Source organism: Haliotis rufescens, unplaced genomic scaffold, assembly GCF_023055435.1.
Source record: "Haliotis rufescens isolate VD_foot unplaced genomic scaffold, xgHalRufe1.0.p SCAF_18, whole genome shotgun sequence".
Taxonomy (NCBI): Eukaryota; Metazoa; Mollusca; class Gastropoda; order Lepetellida; family Haliotidae; genus Haliotis; species Haliotis rufescens.
In genome coordinates this window covers 9,332,155-9,345,563 of record NW_025963868.1, presented here as the reverse complement: position 1 = coordinate 9,345,563, position 13,409 = coordinate 9,332,155, and the positions used below count along the sequence as shown (strand labels likewise).

General features: G+C 40.2%; 1 protein-coding gene across 1 annotated transcript in view; it reads left to right on the top strand.

Annotated features, from left to right (window-relative positions):
* The first annotated feature begins 8,719 nt into the window (after positions 1-8,719).
* LOC124129585 (ribosyldihydronicotinamide dehydrogenase [quinone]-like) overlaps positions 8,720-13,409 on the top strand; it is a 45,670-nt gene continuing 40,980 nt past the window's right edge. The window contains exon 1 of the mRNA XM_048398185.1: positions 8,720-8,794. The gene's annotated coding sequence lies outside the window, so the exon portion shown is untranslated. The remainder of the gene's footprint in view (positions 8,795-13,409) is intronic.

Genomic DNA, 13,409 nt, shown 5'->3' with positions numbered 1-13,409 from the left:
TATCGTGTATAACACACACACATTCTTCTTTTATATCATTTCAGGCTGTCAGCATAAATCACAAAATTTTCAATCTTTCAACCTCGTTTTTAATCTCACCAAAATTATATTCTAATAAGAGCCCCTAGTTCTAATTTTGAGAGCGCCCTGAGCGCTTATTACGTCGAATACGGTATTACTTTTGTTGCCCTACATGTACATATATATGCTCTCTGCCTCATAGCATTCATTCACCTGATGAAGGAGTAAGCATATACTCCGAAACGTTGTGTTCCTCATAATAAAGAAGTTGACATCCATATATTCTCTTCCTTATGTGTATCACTTCTAAATGCCATTCAAAGACTTGTGTACTCTATGTTTTTCAAATTTTGTTTTTTTGATAGATGTGTTGATTGTGATATTGTGTTAAGGGAGGCCTTTTACAGTGAATACTTGTTAGTTCGAACATCTGCGGATATGCAGTGGAACCTGTCTTGACTAATCCTGATCTCTGTCACTATCACTCCAGATTTACAGTTCCAAAAATACTAGGTTAATTTATCATCATGTAAAATTGGGGGCACGGGTGGCCCAGTCGTCTAAGGCGCCGCAATTCGCTGTGCAGGGTTGCGTCCCTTTGGCACGCCAGAAACCTATGATCGTGGGTTCGAATCCCGGTTCGCCCCGATTATGTTTCTAGGTTTGTCAGCACCATACCCGTGCTCGTGGGTTTCACCGAAGTGGTAAACGTCTAAGACCTGCATCACATCGGGCTTTCCTCCCACATTAAGCTGACATGCCGAGATATAACTGGAATACTGTTTAAAAGCGGCGTTAAACCCAACTCACTCTCTCACTCGTGTAAAATTGGTCGTATCTAAACTTCAGTCAATCAGATTCTTGATGAAATGGGAGACAAAAGACCTATTTATCATGAAATGGACGCTCCCAAGTCTCTCCTTCAAACCTAAATTAATGCTTCATGTCAGAAAATATATAATTTTGATAGAAACAAGTAACTACATTTAAATTGAAAAGGAGCCCCAGTGAAATGGGAGATTCAGACCTGAGGAAAATCTAGACTTGCTTTATTTAGGGCTATAGCATTACAGTAAGGGCTGGGCAGAATAGAAAATAATATGGTTCAGGGACTTTGAGACAGACTACTACAGACCCTGAAACATATTTATACAAAACCTCCGTTGTAAGTCTACAAGACTTTGGACAGTCTAGTGTCTGAAAATGTAGATATTCCCTTGGCTTGTTTCAATTATAAAAAAAAACACACCAACAAATGCTTTGAAAGGAGGAGCCTAGCAATTGAATTTATTTTTAATATATTTTCCCCCACATTTTTTCCATGTCTGACATGTCTAGGAAACATGTATTTTTGTGTGTTAAGATTGAGGCCAAATATGTTTTTGCAATTTTGAAAAAAATCCCAGGTCCCCAAGACTATCATATGTTTGGTCCCTTGTGGTCTATTATACACACAGACTCGATTATTTACATGTGAAGGTCATAATGCTTGAGTGAGTGAGTATTGTTTTACGCCGCTTTTAGCAATATTCCAGCAATATCAAGGTGGGGGACACCAGAAATTCATAATGCTTTAGGGGTGGTCGGGTAGCCTAGTGGTTAAAGCGTTCGCTCGTCATGTCGAAGACCCGGGTTCGATTCCCGACATGGGTACAATGTGTGAAGCCCATTTCTGGTGTCCCCTGCCGAGATATTGCTGGAATATTGCTACAAGCGGCGTAGAACAATTCTCACTCACTCACTCATAATGCTTGAAAAGTGCTGAGTGCGGCGTTACACAACAAACAGATGATATTGATACCGGCATGTCTAAAACTTCTGATAAGGTGCCACGACTACCTAGAACCTGGGATGCTTCACTATACTACTTAAAACAAGTCAGAGATCACCAACAGCTGGAAGGCTGTGTGTAGTCATATAAAATAATTGGGTTTTCTTTAACTTCTTTTGAGTAGTATATGTTATTTTGGCCAACTTTTAAACTTAGGTCGCTTAATTTGAAATTTGAAATGAAAACCATGATTAAATTTCACTTTTTTTTTTAAAAGCTGAACCAATATTCTCTTTTTTAAAAAAAACGTAATCATTTGTAAGCACTGATAAATTTTCTAAGTAATCATCATGAAAAGTTGTCACATTGTTAATTCCTTTTATGAATCTGCACTTCAAATTTACTTAAATTTGTCAACATCTCACAAAAACATATTTATTGTTAATGATGCTCATTTTTTCTTGTGCCATGTGGAATTGGACGTACAGGTACACAGTTTTGAGGGAAGCCATCACACCAAACATTCTGGGTTCGATTCCCGACATTGATAGCCTACAATGTGTGAAGGCCATTTCTGGTGTCCCCACTGTGATATTGCTGGAATATTGCTAGAAGCGGCGTAAAACAATACTCGCTCACTAATAGTGTTTAAGTTGTTTGATGATTTGTTTTTAACAGTCAATGGCTTGGTTCGTTGCATTAACTTCATGACACATTTTAAACTAAGGGTTGGCACCCACTTGAATTTGGTGATGCATCCATTTCGCGATTTACAGTATATTTTCCCTCTTGACATATACTGCTCAAAAGAAGTTAAAGAACACCCGATTCTTTCACATTACTATCGTTGATCCGTCATGGCCTGACTGATTAGTTATAGTACCATATTCGACGTAATAAGCGCCCCGCTCTAATAAGAGCCCATGACGATATTTGCTAATATATTGGCTAGTGAACAATCCCAATTATCACCCCTTCTGATTGATCAATGTACACAAGACCTATTTATTCGTGTATAATACGCACTCGTGTGTAATATGCACCCTCAATTATGGGCAATTAAATTCTGGAAAAATATATCTGTCGTATATAAACATTTCAGGCTGTCAGCATAAACCACAAAATTTATCTTTCAACTCTGTTTTTTTCACCAAAATAATATTCTAATAAGAGTCCCCCATTTCTAATTTTGAGAGGGCCCTGGGCGCTTATTACGCCGAATACGGTAATGTGAAGAATCTGAGGATGTTTTATCACAGCCGTTCAGTCTTGTTGATTGTGATTTCTAATTTGTTTCATGTCTTGCATGTCGCTGAAGTTTGTATATAATGTATTTGCAAAGGTCTACAACTGTGTCTATTGTGTGATGTATATTTCTGTTTCTCAGCCACTTTATTTGTAAAATTGGAATTGCTGTGCCGAACTAGTCTGAAATAAAGTGTCGATGTAACTCTCTGCTTTTGTTTTACAACTTAAATCACAATTAGTATTCAGAAGAATATTTCAGTCGGGAACAAGGATAGAAAGTTCCCTAGTCACTTGAGTTCAACAGGAACTTAAGTAACTTTGTTCAACTTGCACCAAGCGCACATTGACATGAAGAGGTAGTTGCACCAGACAACCAGGTAGAATCCTGGTCCCATTAATTTATCAAAGTTGAAACATAGATGCATAAACTAGTCTAGATACATAAAATCTCAGATCTCTTGACGACTGGGTCCTGATTTTGCTCAAATTACATATGTATAGCTGTAATACCAGAGATCATATAATATAATATAATCTATTATACGGTCTCTGGTAAAACGTAATTGGAACATGTACACATCATCTAGAGTGAGTGAGTATGGTTTAACGCTGCTTTTAGCAATATTCCAGCAATATCACGGCGGGGGGACACCAGAAATGGGCTTCACACATTGTACCCATGTCGGGAATTGAACCCGGGTCTTCAGCGTGACGAGCTAACACTTTAACAATTAGGCTACCCGACCGCCCCCACATCATCTAGAAGTACCCACAGTTTATTGACATTAATCCCAAGAAATTAAAGCATGACAAATTACACATACCACAAGGTTTGGTGATGTAGTATGGTACATTAAGCTTAGAGGTAGTGAGTGTGTTCAGAGATCAATGTTGTGTGGAAAAGTCAGGGTTAGATTAGGAGCGACTATCTGGGCTACTTTCACCATTGCGATTGTAATGCAATAGTACTCGACACTATCGTGACAGTTGTCAACTATTGCAATAGTATCGTGATAGTATTGAACCAACTTTAAGGCTTCATAATTACATTAATCAATGTAATAGAAATGAGATATTACCAACAATGTCAAAGTCGGCCATTTTTCTCCCTGTTGCAATTCAAACCAAAGGGAAGTAACTCTAATCCTTGGTAATCAACGTCTACATAGGACAAATGTAGGGCAAACAATGGCAAACACTGATATTTTGATACATCGTTTGCAATGTCTCTTGTCTCTTCCCATGTCTGCCGTACAATGGAGGCCATTTTTGTAAGAATAGTGTGTTGGAATGAGTGAATATGGTTTTACGCCGCTTTTAGCAATATTCATGCATTATCACAGCGGGGGACACCAGAAATGGGCTTCACACATTGTACCAATGTCAGGAATCGAACCCGGGTCTTCGGCGTGACAGGCAAAGGCTTAACCACGAGGCTACCCCAATGCCCTACTTGGAAAATAGTTTTGAATGAACAGGTTATCATTGCTTGCAGTCCCTGGCCAGATATGTTTATTGACAGGCCACAATTACAACGCCTGAATATTGCTGATTGCAGCATAAACAACACTAACAACACTGATTTAATTAATGATTCAATAAATGATTCAATAAATGATTCAATAACTGATTCAATAAATGTTTCAATAAATGATTCAATAAATGATTCAATAACTGATTCAATAACTGATTCAATAAATGTTTCAATAAATGATTCAATAACTGATTCAATAAATGATTCAATAACTGATTCAATAACTGATTCAGTACCGTGATCTGTACATTTATTCTGCAAAAGTAACTGAGTACATTCATTGTGTACAAAGTTAATACACTGATTGCGAAGTTTCATAAATGCATTATAGAAATGCAGGACATTGATTCAATAAAGATATTTAGTATTGATTCAATAGACATACAGTACATTGAGTCAATACAGATACCTGTGAAGATCCGAGGTAAAATAGGTCTTCAGCAACCCATGCTTGCCGTAAAAGGCGACTATGCTTGTCGTAAAAGGCGACTAACAGGATCGGGTGGTCAGGCTCACTGACTTGGTTGATGCATGCCATCGATCCCAATTGCGTGGATCGATGCTCATGATGTCAGTCACTGGATTGTGTGGTCCAGACTCGATTATTTACAGACCGCCGTCATATAGCTGGAATATTGGAGTGCGGCGTTAAACAACAAACCAACCAACCAACCAATTTAGTTTTGATTCAATACAGATTCAGTACATTGATACAATACAGATATTAAGTATTGATTCAATAGAGAATCAGTACATTGATTCAATACAGATATTAAGCATTGATTCAATAGAGATTCAGTACATTGATTCAATACTGATATAAAGTATTGATTCAATAGAGAATCAGTACATTGATTCAATACAAATATTAAGTATTGATTCAATAGAGAATCAGTACATTGATTCAATACAGATATTAAGTATTGATTCAATAGAGATTCAGTACATTGGTTCAATACTGATATAAAGTATTGATTCAATAGAGATTCAGTAAATTGATTCAATACAAATATTAAGTATTGATTCAATAGAGAATCAGTAAATTGATTCAATACAGATATTAAGTATTGATTCAATAGAGATTCAGTACATTGATTCAATACAGATATTAAGTATTGATTCAATAGAGATTCAGTAAATTGATTCAATACAGATATTTAGTTTTGATTCAATAGAGAATCGGTACATTGATTCAATACAGATATTAAGTATTGATTCAATAGAGATTCAGTTCATTGATTCAATACAGATATTAAGCATTGATTCAAAAGAGATTCAGTACATTAATTCAATACAGATATAAAGTATTGATTCAATAGAGATTCAGTAAATTGATTCAATACAGATATTAAGTATTGATTCATTACAGAATCAGTACATTTATTCAATACAGATATTAAGTATTGATTCAATAGAGATTCAGTACATTGATTCAATACAGATATAAAGTATTGATTCAATAGAGATTCAGTACATTGATTCAATACAGATATTTAGTTTTGATTCAATAGAGAATCGGTACATTGATTCAATACAGATATTAAGTATTGATTCAAAAGAGATTCAGTACAGATATTCAATATTGATTCAATAGGGATTTAGGACATTGATCCAGTAGTGATTCAATACATATATTCAGTATTGATTCATTACAGAGAATCTATACATTGATTCAGCAGTGATTCAATACTATAAAAATAAGTGATTCAATAGAGATTCAGTATATTCATTCAATACAAAGATTTAGTACATTGCTACAATAGTGATTGTGTAGGTGTATCTCCCTAGCAGGGCTGTGTAGTGACGTCACACTGTCAGTCATGCCCTGGTTGTGTTAGTGTGTCTCCGTACCCGGGCCGTGTAGTGACGTCACACTGTCAGTCCTGGTTGTGTTAGTCAGTCATGGTTGTGTTAGTGTGTTTCCATACCCGGGCTGTGTAGTGACGTCACACTGTCAGTCATGGTTGTGTTAGTGTGTTTCCGTACCCGGGCCGTGTAGTGACGTCACACTGTCAGTCATGGTTGTGTTAGTGTGTCTCCGTACCCGGGCTGTGTAGTGACGTCACACTGTCAGTCATGGTTGTGTTAGTGTGTCTCCGTACCCAAGCCGTGTAGTGATGTCGCACTGTCAGTCATGCCCTGATTGTGTTAGTTTGTCTCCGTACCCAAGCCGTGTAGTGACGTCACACTGTCAGTCATGGTTGTGTTAGTGTGTCTCCGTACCCGGGCTGTGTAGTGACGTCACACTGTCAGTCATGGTTGTGTTAGTGTGTCTCCGTACCCGGGCTGTGTAGTGACGTCACACTGTCAGTCATGGTTGTGTTAGTGTGTCTCCGTACCCGGGCTGTGTAGTGACGTCACACTGTCAGTCATGGTTGTGTTAGTGTGTTTCCGTACCCGGGCTGTGTAGTGACGTCACACTGTCAGTCTTGCCCTGGTTGTGTTAGTGTGTCTCCGGACCCAAGCCGTGTAGTGACGTCACACTGTCAGTCATGGTTGTGTTAGTGTGTTTCCGTACCCGGGCTGTGTAGTGACGTCACACTGTCAGTCATGGTTGTGTTAGTGTGTCTCCGTACCCAAGCCGTGTAGTGATGTCACACTGTCAGTCATGGTTGTGTTAGTGTGTCTCCGTACCCGGGCTGTGTAGTGACGTCACACTGTCAGTCATGGTTGTGTTAGTGTGTCTCCGTACCCGGGCTGTGTAGTGACCTCACACTGTCAGTCATGATTGTGTTAGTGTGTCTCCGTACCCGGGCTGTGTAGTGATGTCACACTGTCAGTCATGCCCTGATTGTGTTAGTGTGTCTCCGTACCCGGGCCGTGTAGTGATGTCACACTGTCAGTCATGGTTGTGTTAGTGTGTCTCCGTACCCGGGCTGTGTAGTGACGTCACACTGTCAGTCATGGTTGTGTTAGTGTGTCTCCGGACCCGGGCCGTGTAGTGATGTCACACTGTCAGTCATGCTCTGGTTGTGTTAGTGTGTCTTCGTACCCGGGCTGTGTAGTGACGTCACACTGTCAGTCATGCCCTGATTGTGTTAGTGTGTCTCCGTACCCGGGCCGTGTTGTGATGTCACACTGTCAGTCTTGCCCTGGTTGTGTTAGTGTGTCTCCGTACCCGGGCTGTGTAGTGAAGTCAAACTGTCAGTCATGCCCTGGTTGTGTAAGTGTGTCTCCGTACACTGTCAGTCTCACCCTAGTTGTGTTAGTGTGTCTCCGTACACTGTCAGTCTTGCCCTGGTTGTGTTAGTGTGTCTCCGTACCCGGGCTGTGTAGTGATGTCGCACTGTCAGTCATGCCCTGATTGTGTTACTGTGTCTCCGTACCCGGGCGGTGTAGTGATGTCGCACTGTCAGTCATGCCCTGATTGTGTTAGTGTGTTTCCGTACCCGGGCCGTGTAGTGACGTCGCACTGTCAGTCATGCCCTGGTTGTGTTAGTGTGTCTCCGTACCCGGGCCGTGTAGTGACGTCACACTGTCAGTCATGCCCTGATTGTGTTAGTGTGTCTCCGTACCCGGGCCGTGTAGTGACGTCATACTCTCAGTCATGCCCTGGTTGTGTTAGTGTGTCTCCGTACACGGGCTGTGTAGTGATGTCGCACTGTCAGTCATGCCCTGGTTGTGTTAGTGTGTCTCCATACCCGGGCCGTGTAGTGATGTCACACTGTCAGTCATGCCCTGGTTGTGTTAGTGTGTCTCCGTACCCGGGCTGTGTAGTGATGTCGCACTGTCAGTCATGCCCTGGTTGTGTTAGTGTGTCTCCATACCCGGGCCGTGTAGTGACGTCATACTCTCAGTCATGCCCTGGTTGTGTTAGTGTGTCTCCGTACACGGGCTGTGTAGTGATGTCGCACTGTCAGTCATGCCCTGGTTGTGTAAGTGTGTCTCGGCACCCGGGCTGTGTAGTGATGTCGCACTGTCAGTCATGCCCTGATTGTGTTAGTGTGTCTCCGTACCCGGGCTGTATAGTGAAGTCAAACTGTCAGTCATGCCCTGGTTGTGTTAGTATGTCTCTGTACCCGGGCTGTATAGTGAAGTCAAACTGTCAGTCATGCCCTGGTTGTGTTAATGTTTTTCTGTGCACGGGTTGTGTAGTGACGTGCCCTAGTTGCCTTGGATTGTTGGCTTCGCACACAAAGCTAGTCGGAAATTGATATCCCATCTAGTATGTCAGGGTAGAAGACTGCAGCTTGAGGGCTGTTGAATCACCGTTAAAGGAGGTACGTTCAGTCAGTTACGTTCGATTTAATTCGTAATAGCAACTGAATTAGACGGTTTTATATGTTGAAGTGGTTCTAAATCTCGATATTGGTTCGTATAAGGTGAGTAGGCGCTTGGTACGCGGCCAGGGAGTGAGCCACCGATTAGACTCTAAACAGCAAAAACATTTTGCCCATTCTACTGGCGTGGCATCTCCCAAACCCATTCTCGTTTTTTTATATAATCAGTTGTAGTAGATCGTAGTAAGTCGTTGCAGCGGCGTTGGGGTGGGAGGGGCTGTCATCACGCGAACCGTACAACGAATGTGAACAATGGATCATTGCGCGCATACAAAATAGTGCGATGCATTTTGCAACATTTGTTTCCTTTTTTTTATAATTATATTGGCGCTTTTTAGTATAAGTGAGTATAATTTTACCACGGGGAAAGACGTATAAGTTTATTTATTTACTCGTGTAGTAATCTCTATGTATTGACATGATAAAGGGGTCATCATGCTTCTGTGTTTGGGGACGGTACTGTTAAGGTGCAAACCATTTCAATACTTTTATTTAAAATAGTGCAAACCATTTCAAAACTTTTATTTTACATTTCATTTATCTAAATACCTAACTGGTTCAATATGTTTCCAAGTGCACCGAAATTCTATGCCCTTTGTCTGTTTAATATATTCAGCAAACATTCGGCGTATCCCCTCTTATCATAAGCCCCTCCGGTCAGGACCCTTAATCTCCAGCGCTATCTATAAATTTCAATTAACACCTCTAGTCCATGAGCCAGAGAAAATTTGACTACCAAAAAGAGGGACAAATTACCAATGTGATTTTCAGCTAGCTTGATGTCTCAGCTGTATAATTTCATGTGATGGACATTTCATATGCCCAGCTAAATACGATTTTGGCGGCCATTTTCCAAGATGGCGGCCATTTTTTCCTTTTTTCTACAGATTTCAGAAATAAGCTTATAACACAGAATTTATTAATTTCAGACAACTTTTATTTACTGATAATGTTTCAGCACTACATTGCACACATTCTGTTATGCTTTTTGTATATCATTGAGTTATAATTGATGAGTTAATGTTGAAATTATATAAAGAAATTACCCTTTTTTTACATTTTACTGACATCTTTTCTTTCCAATGCAACATTGTTGAGTAATAATTCACACCTTATGATAGATAAAAATTGTCTAATGTATTTTCATATATAAAATACCATTTGGAAGTTAAAACACGATACAATCTCATTAAAATTAAGCAAGTCATACATATTGCATCCAAAACTTGTTTTTATATTTCCTAGCTAAATTTCCAAGAATCTAAAGTGTTTAAAGTTAAAATGCACACATTGTGATATTATATTTATATGTGTTTAATAATAACATCAAAAGTATACATATAAACAAAATTCCACTTTCATTCCCACCTGACCCTTCTGCAATTAAATGGATCTCTAAGAAACATAGATCAATGTCCGGTACCAACTTAACGTTATATTTTCAAATAAAAAATAGCATTTGCAGACAAATATAACTTGTTCATAATTCTAAAGCCACCACAGTCCTTCTTCTTCACAAATCTTCTACTTCTTAAAAATCAGCATCTAGTAATATCAACTCACCATATTAAACAGGAGACTGTTTGCTAGAGTTTCATGCCGTTGACATTAACATTGTAACACAATTTAGCATGAATATGGCCAGTACTTGTAACAGTTTCAAGAAAATGTCTATAAATAATTTCAACAATGAGGATGTCTTTTTCCGTCCCAAAACCTGCTATGTGATACACATCCAACTGTCAAATTCAGTCATCTTCATCGCTTGAGTTTCTGCATCTTGATGTATCTCTTCATCATTGTCATCCATGTTGGAGCAGGGTGACAACTTGCAGGCAGAGGGACATTTAAGACCATTTAATATACATGTGCACTCACGTGGTCGACAAGTACGAGAACATCTGCATGACGTCAAGCCGAGGACCACTTCTGGAGCTGGCAAGCCCGTCATCCATTTGATTGCCAGATTTCCCGTCTCGTTTATTTCGCAACCATGGCCTGCAGAGGGATCTGCTACGTCTGGAGAATTTTCAAGGCGCCTCCTCCAAACCGCTGACTGGTAATTGGCACGGAGGGTATGCTGGAAAAGCGCATCTTTACATGGTGGGAGCTGTCCAGATTCAACATCCCCACCTCTACCTCGAAATGTCTGGTAACGCAGCTCATTGACCTTGTTTACCGTTGTGTTGCTGCACTATAGCTGACAGGTAAAGGATTGGATGATCTTAAACACTTCAGGAGAAAGATGCCACTCAGTACCAAGACCTCCAAAAGCCTTTCTGAAAGTTTCATCTCTTAGAAGCAGTTTTAGAGCCCTCAGCTTGCCGTGACCAGCCAATGCACTCAGAGAGTCACATCCAGTCCATGCATGTAGCCCCAATGATGCTGTGCAAGCTTCACTTCCTAAAGCTTCAGCAAGTTTTGTTATGTCCACAAGCGTCAAACGAGCTTTTGTACCTCGTCTGATAATGATTCTGCTGTTGATCTTTGTGCTGAGAGCAAGACAGATAACTAGCACATCTGTGTCATCTGTGACAAGGACCAGGTCTTGATATTCTTCTGAGGCATGCTTAGCATGCAACAGTAAACGAGTATCAGCTTCTTCGTGGCATGACTCCAGGCGTGTTACATTTTGCCATCCCTCACTCGTCAACTGAATGCACATACTTCCGTGTGTAACAAACATAGTTTTGTTACCGAGCTGTTCACGTCGCCTTAGCTCTTTCCAACTCTGTGCCAGAAATCTAGTGAGGTTGTTCTTACTCTCGGTACATGCAAGAAGTCGTCTCCAGTTTTTCAGTTTGTGTCCTTCTCTTATCTGCGTGAAGATAATGCCTTCAGTTGAACCCCGATTCAGACGCTCAGCTGACTTTATTGACTGTTCCCTGAACACGTCAAACACCACATCAATTCTGTTACATCCCTGACCAGCATGCAACATCTGGGCAAACACTTGATCAGACAGCTCATCAAATGTGTGATTTTCGCCGTGGATTTTCTGAATGATGGCCATAGCATCAAGAAGAGCAGCACTTTGGGTGGGGGTACCATCTGCAAACGACACTTTTGTCTCCAAGTGTTTTGCCAGAGCAGATTTATTTGTCCTTTTCATTGTGCCATCACCATTTGCAAGAGACCAGGGTAGTGGACCCAGAGGGTGGCTTAGCACATCACGCATGTCCAACCTTCTGTTCTGGGCAATGAGAACCATGTTTGCAAACACTCTTCTGTCAGCTTTTAGGATTATTTCTGTGTTTGTGCACTTGCTTGTTTTCTTGTTAATGTCCGTAAATGATTTCAAATTCATCTGCTTCACGGTGGTGTAGAAACCTTCACCCTTCTGTAGCCGTTCTGCTTGGAACGCATGATAAGCTTCCTCTCCCTTTGGCCTTGATGGAAAAAGATCGGCGGAAACTTCAGGGGGAGCCACTGCTCCAGTGGATATGCAAACAAGATCTGAGTCTTCAGAAAGCGGGTTTGTAAGATTCATCCCTACGAACACTGCAAACACGAAAACGTCGTTTTTTTCCGTATATGGTCATTGGACGGAAAAACGACGTTATTTGGACGTTTTCAAACCATCGTTTTTCCGTCCAAATAACGTCGTTATTTGACATCGGAATTTACTGGGAGAGAACGATAGCGTTAAGCTCCTCCCTTTCTTTACTGACATTGTCAATCAAGCAACAGCGTCTACCGGTGTTTCTACTTCTCAGATTTCATTGGTCAGTCCCCGCGTGTTAGATTACAGGCCCGCGTTTGACGCTGCACTCGAAGCGCTTAGCGAAAGTACTGAAATCAATCGTTCTGCGCATGCGGATTACTTAATGCCTTGACCAAATTTTCCGTTCTGTGCATGCGCGATTTCGCGTATTGTTTCCTAGATTTAATGTCACCACTATTTGACAATGTTTCATAAACACAGTCACGTGAAGGTTCGGAATCGTAACGAGTAACTCCATTTAAATTGAAGAGGATCCCCAGTGATATGGGAGATTCCAAGATGAAACTATTTTATATGGCTATCTAAGCTGCCACCCAAACCGATCTAAACGGGACCCGATAGCTTATTGTATGCTATATAGTCATATTGAAGTGGACAAGAACTATACATTGTATTCCGGCCGATTGTTCTTGCATTTACTTATAAGGATATTAAAACATTACATTTAGGTTCAGTTGTATTTTTATATTTGTATCATTTTGCAAATGTTACAGAGACCTGATAAGGGATATATAATAATGTATAGTCGCTATTCTTAAAGTAAGAATATGTTAGATTTATCAACCAGAAATATTGCACACAAGAGGATAATCAGATTTCATGACACTATTCAACGTCGAAGTCAACGATATTTGTGTATGTTATTGCTACATGACACGGATACGTCATGATAAAGCAGTTAGAAATTGGCATTTGATGATATAAGATAGCTACGCGATAAATCACAAAGAACAAAGAAGGAAGCGATATTTATTTCACGATAAAACATTGTTCTATCATGACGTCATTTATTGAGATTCGAACATGCACTCGCAACTTGAAAAGTAAAAT